Raw genomic sequence first — 10,061 nt, 5'->3', positions numbered from 1 at the left:
ATTTTTCCATATTTTATTCTCACTTTGGTTGTTCTTGCAGTGACCTTAGCTGCAGCAATGAGACTGTGAAGCCTTCCATGGCTCTTCCCAGAAAGAGCAATTGGTTTATGCCCCATGTTTCCCATTACGTGAAACAACATAAAAGTACAAATGAAGAGCCTCATGCTATTTTTCTTCCTGCTGTGTGCAATGAAGCCAAAAAGTACCCCTTACTCAGAGAACTGCTATGAATTACCTCTGTATATTTGGGCCACCAACTCTAATACAGCATTAGGACTATTTTCTCCTCCTCACTCACGTTGCGGGTGCCGGGCTGCCTCTCTGCTCCTGCTGCGCTCCTCCGGCAGCTCTGTAACGTTGTCTTTCTCCATGGTGCCTGCTTGGAAACAAAATCCTGGATGTGAATGAAACACGAACCTTTGCCACTAAAATACTTCTATTTTTTGGCATCATTTTACATGTTTCAGAAGTGGCCCGATATATTTGGGAAGTCTAAAGCTGAAACACAGCTAAGAAATAATCACAAGGAAGTGCTCCACGTTCAGTTAAGTAAGATGTAAAGCTATTTGTGTTTCATTAATGAAAGTTGAGGCAACCTTCCCTTATATACAACTACATTAATTAAGCACAGGTTTACTGTGGAAAAGAATTAAGAAGTACGCGGGTAAGAACACACGGCATCATTATAAGTCCAGCAGGATGAAACTACTTCCTTTTGTTAGGCAAAATCACAGAAATACTAAAAAGAGGAAGACAGGAAGGAAGGAGGAATGGAAAGAGGGATGTCACAGTGATTGATTAGAGTCCCCAGGACAATGACTTTAACCCCAGGACACTGTATGCTGCACATACATCTTTAGAAAGCAGCCTAATACCCAAGTCTACCTGACCTACTCAATTCTTATATCCCAGTTCTTAAGCTGATATTTCTGTATTTCATATTTATTTCTAATCAGGGGAAAAAATGTTATTTCCTAATGTTTCCTAAATGTGAGAATTTAGAGCAAAGTTGCTTTTCTAAAAGTTTGTTGAAATTGTTTCTGTACTATCCCAGATCATTCCAGACTATTTACTGCACTCCACTTTTGACCATATTTCCTTCGCGTGATATGTATCATTCATCACTATATTCCTTAAAAGTTTGATTTCGAGTTCTTCATTTGTCTAATTTGGGTGTAATTCAAAGCTAGGGTAAATCATTACAACTCCGATGAAGTCAACAGAAGCACAGTGACTTGCATCAGCTTTGTGTCAGTAAATACTGACAAGATTGATCTCAAACTTTTTCAGAACAAAAGATTTTTGAAGATGGATTAAACAACATAAATGCTGAGCTGTTTTGCTAGACTGCAAATGGCATAACACATGCTTTGTGTGACATCTCTGAATTATCCCTTCGTGGTAATGTTGACATTACATGGTATTGACTCATGGAAGAAGCTTAAATACCCTTTTAAGTTTTCAAGACTCTTTGACAAAGCACTATTTCATTAACAAAATGTTAATGGAATCTAGGAAGCTGGAATATACATGATGGCCTGCTGGTTTCAAGCAGCTCTATTCACTGACCAAGAGCCGTGGCTACAATAGAGCAATATAATTCGTATTTTTAGGCCAAGAGAAAAGTGTGGAGCTTGTGCGGGATGCTCATCAGTGAGCAAGGTGCTCCACTAAAGGGCTACCACACCTTCTGCTGGAGAAGGTCAAAATAGCACTGCCAGGAGGGAACACATAGCACAAGGTAAGCTAAGGAGACAGAGATGACTTTGGCTTGAAGATAAGGCTACTTCCTTGTGAAAAATTGAAAGACCTAAGTGCATCACTATGTAGAACACATGCTCTGGAGTCCTGCTTGGGAAAAGGGTAATTACGAGTCTACAGCTAAAGTTCTTGGCTCTATGTATTCTGCTAATGGCACACGTGGCTCTCAAAGCAGCAAAGGGTTTTATACTTGACTGTCTACCACTAGGAACAGATCTCAATTTTCAGCTTCTTGATCTGACCCAGAGCAGGGACTCGAGGGTGAGATCTGGGCAGCTCAGATCACTGGACTGCTGCCTAGCTGGAGAGCATTTGCCTCTCAGTTTTTTCTAGACAATAAATACAACGAAATGCAACACTGAGCCCCCTCTCGTGGAAGCGAGGACTCCATGGTTGCAGTTTATTTTCAACAGCATCACTCAATCTTCCTTTTTTTTCCAGAAAAGACCTGTCTATCTGGCAAGCTGTGCCTGGGGGCTCGTGGTCAGGCTGCTCCCGCGTCCATCAGCCGTGGGGAAGGAAGGGGCTCTCCAGGTGTCCTGTGTCACTCACTGCGATGACAGGGCAAGGCGAGGGCCACTGCTCCTGACCACGGCCAGGACTTTTCACCTGCCAACAGCCACGGACACCCGGCAGAGCCCGTCCCGGTGACACGCGTCCCGCCGGCTGCGGGAGGTAATTCTCATCACAGCCTTCGGGATACGGGAGCCTGAAACCGGGAATCCCGGAGCACTGCGGAGCAGCGTCCTGCCAGCTGAGACCAATTGTGCTGTTGGGCTCTGGGAAAATAGAAACCATTTTTTAAATTCTCTGTTTTCCAGAGTCCAATGGAGTGACAGGCTTTCTATAAACAGCCACCCGAGAGTCCTTTCATGGATATCACTTATGGCCATATAACACACACTGCACATGACTGCTTGCACACAGCGCAGCAAATTTAACATCAGCAGATACCTATAGACAGACTGTAGATGCCAGAACTTTGCATGAAAAGTGCCAGAACTTCTTAAAGGCAAAGTTCACATGCATTGACTGGAAAGTCAAGCTGATAAAGCCAAGCGTTTCTGCTATTTTCTATATCTGCTACTGTTCTAAGTAATAAGAAAGGCTGATGTTACCATAAGAGAATGTAAGTGGGGTTGGGGCAGCCACAAAATGTTAAAACTATTTCAGTTTTTTGCTGTATGCATTTGACAGCATTTTGGGTACCTCCTGTTCCCACATTTCCTCCCGAACCCTCCATTCCCTTTTTCATATGACTTGTTCAAAGTAACAAGGGTAAGGAAAACGCAAAAGAAATAAGAACGTAAATGCAAAACTTGTTTGCAGCACCCAAGGGCCAGCCTTTTTTGTTTTTTTAATATATATATATTTCAAGCTGAGGCCCCGAAAATACGCCACAACAGTAAACACAAATCTGTGCATGGACAATTCATCTTTCCAAATAACCCTGCTGCATTCACCAGGGTTGAGGAAAGCTGCACCACCTGGAGAGCGCATGGCTGCACAGCAGCGCTGCAATCCCCGCTCATGGTGCTTTTTCCAAGCAGAAAGAAATTCATCGTTTAATTTACCACCAAAAAACAGGAGAAAAATGCAAAGCACAAGGTCTTGGCAGGCAGCACAGGCAAAGCAGCACTCTGGTCTGTCCTACAAATGTGGCTACACTGCTTTAGCTAAAGGAGTTTCCCTACAATTTTGATATAACCAAATTAAAAGCTTGAAACTCTTCAAGAATAAATAAAGTCCTAAATGGCTGCTTAGTAATAGCGGGCATACCAAAATCAGTGGAGTTTAATCTGCACAAAATAAACATGAGCATATAAGCAACAGATCCAGGTGAGCTTTCGGGGCTTGGAATTCCTATTCAGAGGAAAACGAGCCCAATAAAAAAGAAAGAACATGCAGAATATCCTCAAAGTTTTCATGTGGAATATTACATCTCTCAGTGTGAAACATCTGAGAGGATGCACGAAGCAATCTAAATTCAAGAGAGTTGGAAAAAGAAAGATATTTCCATCTAGACAAGTATTCCACTTAGCGGAGAACACTGCACTTTGTGATCTCTCCGGGGCTCCGAATTTTCCACAGGAAAGAACAGAACTCCATTGAGCTTCCGCAACCACCAAGGCTCGGGGCTGGCTGAAGATCTGCCCCATCACGTTCACATCGCGTTGCCAGGAAAGCGTCTCACACCCTCCAGATAGCAGTGCCCGAAACCCTGCGTGAATAACCACTTTATACCGCAGGACACTCATTATGCAGCGGGTCACTGCTAGCGGGGTTGAAAAAGGGACATTCAGATCTACAATCATAAGCCTCTACAGTCAGCGCTAAAAAAGTTAACTGTGTCTCAAGAACTCTTGTAGACTTAAGAGTAGTGACATGTTCTAGCATTCAAAAAACAGATTGCCGCAGTACGTTAGGGAGGGCTAAGAAAACTGAAATACTTACATTCTTGCAAACCAATCTGTATGTTTTGCAAAAGTTCCCCCTCTTTCATACTTGAGACAAGTGTAGATTGCATTCCTCATACTTTTAGAAATTGGTTTAGGGGAAATCTCAGGTATGTGCTGATAGAAACCCCAATGGAAGCAGTAAGCACAGGAACACGTATCCCAGATGGACTATGCTTTAGACTCCTGCATTTCCCTCGCTGTACAAATTAACAATACTCTAGAAATACAGAGACAACTGGGAGAAGTTCTATAGAACAGAACAAGTATTTCACTTCTAGCTCTCCACTTCAGCACCCTTATGATTACACAACTTTCCAGCATCCTGACAACTTGGTATAGTTAAACCCATACCTCCATTCAGCTGTTACATTTAGTCAAAAGTACTGCAACTGTGAATTAAAAGCACCTTTTAATTTTCTCAACTACATCTGCAATTGCATTGACGTAAAATTCACCAGATGCAATTGGCGCTACACGACAGGCTTCTTTTTCCTTCTTGCATTCAAAGGAAGGAGCTGAGCAACATCGCGTTCTTCAGCCTGCCACGGTGGATGGAGGAGAACGTGGCTGGCTTACATCTGCACCCACCTCATCTGCTGTTCTTCAACCAGGCGGGAGGTACCTGCTTCAGAAGCAAAACACCTCTGCCATAACAGGCAGAGCTCATTTTTGTATGGTAAGAGATTATTTATCATCTCTCTAATAAAACAATTCAGTAAATGGCTTTATATATATATATATATATATGGGCAAGTAAGTTTTTAAGTAAAAGATCAAAGAACTGGGAAAAGTTAAACAAAAGCTCATAAACCTAACATGGAGACCTTTCAAACATAAATACTTGTCATGTTTAGCATAATAGGCAACCTTCGATACACTGCTGTGTTTTAAACACCCTACAGGAATTCCTTTCTGCTGCTGTTATTATTCCAGAGAACTTCAGATGAGTTTGGATCCATCCTCATTCATCATGTCAGCCAGTCTACGGATAGTTACACACGCTTGTCTGCTCAGTTTTATCAAATAGCTAGCCCTAGGTTTTATTAATTTTCACTGTTTTGCAGAAATTATAGAGCTCTATGTTTGTATTACATCCTAAATTACATCCATTTTCCATGAACATAAAGTAGTGCTTCAAATGCGTGATAGTCTTTCTTGTACTTCCATAAAAAGGGCACTGTGAATTTTCCATTGCTGCTTGTAGCTTGCGATTTCTCCACTGGTCTTGTTTGCTGTTTATACTCAAGGAAATGCATCTTCTTGTTGACAACTGCATTCCCAAGGGCAAACAACTGGCTTGTACAGTAGGTCTTTCTTTGTGGATGTCCAGTAGTCCAGATTGAAGTTTAAAAGTTCTGAAGCCAAACAGTTTTACATCTGTGGGATCAGTCAGCATCCCTACTCATCACAGATAACATTCCAAACATCTGAACTTCTTTTGTCACAAGAGAGGAGGAGAAGGTGGCCAGCATATGGCTATCATCAGCTCATAGCAGCTCAGGCACATTATGCTCCTTCTTACTTAAAAGAAAAAAAATATAAAGAAGAGCTGATCAAGGTGGGTACCATAGGAAGCGACAATCAAACCAGCACTTTCATGGACTATCCAAGCTGGATCTTTAAGGGTGTGGTGAAGCAGAAAACACCATGTTCCCAGGCACAGGAATTTCACTCCAATGCACTTCCCATGCAATAATACCTAAATGCAGGTAGAGGAAATTACCATGTTCTAACAGAGTGTGGTGACAGTTCAACACAGGTTTAAAAGTAACTACTGCCACGAACACCACAGTTCTGTGCAGATGAACAGATGCTCCATAGAGACCTTGCTCAAATACACAAGACTTCTGAAAGAAACAGGCTAAAGTTTTAGGGAAAGGATGGAGCCATGAGATGTTTGATATCATCCCAGGACTTTTGGACACCAAATAGCATGTGAGTTTTCATAGGATGTGTTCAGTGCACTCCAAACCTGATCCAGAAGGACCCCCAAAAGGGCTGCAGCCGTATCCTCCTCAGCCAAAGAAAAGTGGCTTTATTATGGATCTCACGTGGCTCTCCTGAGGGGACATAGAAACTTCCTCACATCATTAAGACAACAGGCATGACTAATTAACTGCTAACCACAACAGCTTTCCAAAATGTCCTCCCTTCCCATAATTTAGTTCACATACAGTTTAGATGCTTATACAAAAAATAATTTATATAGCATGCATACAATACAACTGCATGTAAAATATACACACATGAGTCTATATATGTTAAATCACTGTACTTTTACTTTTTGCACTTTGAACACAGTCCCGCATATTGCTGGCAAAGGTGCAATTGTTTATTTAGCATTTCTTCTACCAGAAAAAAGAGAGAATGAATATTGTGTGTGTATATATGTGGGTGTGGGTGCATATATATATATAATCATTGTATAATTTCCTTTAGAATGTTATTTAATAGATTATAAATAGGATTTTTCTCCCTCAGTGTGTTTTACACTATAGAAAAAGAGTAAAAAGAAGCCAAGTGTGAACTGGAGCAAATGCTGTCGTATGGAAGAAGGGCTCTAATTGCACCCAGCCGCAGCACAGCCACACCAGCCCCATGGGCACATGTGGCAAACACAGGACCAGCCACAGCAGCCCACGCTTCAAAGGGACAACAAAATCAGTGCAGAGGAAGCACCCGCTCCGAACAGCAGCTCTGGGGCTGCATTTCCACGGGGGCTGCTGCACCTTTCGTTCCAACGGGAGGGATGAAGGCGATCCCGGCACCCGTGTCTTTGCAGAGCGTTCTGGCAAGGGCCAAACACAAAGTGTTGCTCTCCCAGCTTTACCCACAGCCCTCCCTCTGTGACAGGGATCCAAAATGCACCGGTGCCCAGACCGTGCCCTCCTGGATTCCACAGGCCCCTCTGCTGTCCCTAAGCACACGCTCCTGGGAGGGACTCCTTGGAGGTGGCCCGTGTCCTGCCGAGCCCGCAATCCCGCCTGGCTCAGGGATGCGCTACCCCTTGGCACGTCCTCGTGACTCCTGGAGCTGTTTCTTCCTGCTGCCTTGTTAGCTTCTTCCTGGGGAAAGCTGGAGGTGGTAGGGGATGCCAAACACTTCCCTTTGTAGCGCTTTAATGATCTTTTCTACCCACGTCTGTGGAGATGTTTACAGCACGAACATCCCTTGCTATCGCACCTCCTGTGATTCATTTTCAACTTGTTAACACTGGTGACTATTGCAAGAAACATTCTCCTTGGGCAGCAAAAATAGGGTTTGAAGCATCCGTGTGTTCCAAACAGCAGAAGTGATGGAGATGTGCACAGAGGTGGCATCAGCAGCGACACGAGTCTCAATCGCAAGCGCAGGGAGCTCAGCTTGAGTGGGTTGGAGCTCTGGGGACCACCAAGGCCCAGCAATGAAGAAATGGAAAAGTAAAGAACGAATGGAAAAGCAGGTGCTGAGCAATGGGGGAACAAGCACATCGGATGCCATGGCCTATGGATGGGTATCCCACGCATGGAGTCACTTGCACCCCATTCAGGAGGCAATTGTAATAAAAAACAGTGATGGTGCTCACGGTAGTAAAACATTCAATCCATTTAACGACGCTCTCAGTAAAATAATTTCTTTGAAGTCCCTCAGACCATGACAGCAGTTAATTGAAGACCTGTCTTTACTTTTGTTGTTTTACCTCCTCTTATTCAAGATCAACAACACCATTGCTAGTGCAAATTATTTCTCTGCACAAGCAGTAAAAGAATGTGTGTCAAATACAACCGTTCGAGTGAGCTTGCAAAATGACCTTATTACAATTACAGCCACAATGTGCAGTTTCTTCAGTGTGTCTAGCCTTACCCTGATTTTTTTAATCGCCTCCATTTTGCAGATATAAGACACTAAGGCAATTCACTGCATTTACTACCAAGAGAATTTAGATATCTATCCTAGTGTATCTATAGATCAGACAGGTAAGGATTTAATCATTGGCATATTTGTTTGCAGAGAACAATACACCCAAATGGAATTGTGGAACTGTGGCTCTTCTTAATAAAACTGTTCCCAAAACACATGCCACTTCTCATTTCTATATTCAAAAATCTTTAACTAAATATGCACAAAGCATATTATTTATATTGCAGCTTATATATAACACACAGAAAAACAAATGTGACAACGAGCAAAAGCAAATGTAATTTTTAAATAAAAAAGTCTATAAATCTGAGTGAGTTTCTCCACATTAGAAAACATGAGAAATGAGGAAGAGAGTATACATGGAACTAGAGATCATTAATCTAGAATTGCCCTTGCAAAAAACTTTTTCAAGGTTTTTTGTTTGTTGTGTTTCTGGTTTTTTTATTTGTTTTGGGTTTTGTTTTTAAAGTGAGCAAGAACGAGGATAAAAGGAAACTAATTCCACACTCCAAGGGCCTCCCACAGACCGAGCACGACGGCCTGCTGGCTCCAGTAACCCCTGCAAGGGCACAGGCACCCGGGCGCTCACATCCAGGAGAACCAGGTTCCAGCTAATGATTCCACATGAAGGCAAACACTGAGGATGGCTCCAAAAACGCAGCTGCAACTTAAAAATCAACACGCAATTTCATACTCGACCTCCGTAAAGACCATAAGGAGGCCGTGAAGCAGAAGGGACAGCACCAACCTGGCTGGGCTGCAAGCTGCTGGGAGCTCAGGGACACCAGGAGGGTCCTACGAGGGAATCCAGAGGCCAGGACAGCATCTCCAGAGCCCCGAGGACTCAACAACACACCCCTTCCAAGGGAAAAAGGGAGCAGAAATAGTCAAGAACTGGGATTTCTCGCTTTTCAGATTCTGGAATTTCTGTGAGATATTCCAATATTTTGACAAGTGCTTTTGTGCAGGAGGTAAACGGCATCTTAAGAAGATTCTGCAAAAGTTTTTATAGCCTGAGAACGCTGAAACAACCAGATGTAACAATATAGAAAGTGAAACCTATAGTAAACATGGTAACTATACTATAAATACAAAATGGAAGCCCAAACAAATCAAAACATTTCAACATCATTAAGATGAAACATTTCGACACCATACCAGCAGAGAAAAAGTGATTAATTTGAACACTTTTTTTTTGCAAAACTGATAATAATCAACAAATTTCCCATAAAAACATCAGCTTTAATAAAGCTGAATTTGAATTCAGAGCCGTTGAAAATGTTTTCACTACCTCTACTAAAGAGCACTGCTGTCATCCCCACCTCCTCTCCCAAGGTAATGCAGGCAAACAGACCAGGGCTAGGAAATGCTATGAAGGAAATACTAAGAAATAATACTTTTTTTTTCCTATAACGTTGGTCTAAGCCTATAACATCGCTGCTCAGAAATAAGGAGAGGTAAAGCAAAGCTATTGTTACCAAGACTTTCTTACTGTAAAAAAAAAAAAAAAAAAAAAACCCACTACTGTGCTTTTACTGCTATGCTACGAAATACCATAAATCATTTTGACAATACGATACTTGTCAAAATAAAGGCCTAATATACATTTTGGGATAAAATAGCCTCAATCTTATTTATTTGTTTGCTCACTCATGCCATTTGGCTTTTCTCAATGGGTTTCCCATTTGTGAATTAGTGTGATTCTGCTGTAAATACATAACCACGTGCATATTCCTAGACTCATACACCAGGACTATCTGCATATAGCACTGCACATTCATTCACCAGAACTAAAAATAAAGCTTGCAAAGGCCACTGCCATTTTCCTGCAGGATTTTCTTCTTTTTCAGTATTTTCCCCCTCCCCCTGCCAAATATTTCATTAATGCTCAACGGTGGCATGGTATAAGGGAGTCCTGCATGGAAAGCTCCTTCAGCTGCT

Source organism: Tinamus guttatus, unplaced genomic scaffold, assembly GCF_059628265.1.
Source record: "Tinamus guttatus ecotype Peru unplaced genomic scaffold, ASM5962826v1 Tinamus_guttatus_pri_ptg001087l, whole genome shotgun sequence".
NCBI classification, from domain to species: Eukaryota; Metazoa; Chordata; class Aves; order Tinamiformes; family Tinamidae; genus Tinamus; species Tinamus guttatus.
The sequence above is the reverse complement of the archived record's forward strand: the minus strand, read 5'-3'. Positions refer to the sequence as shown.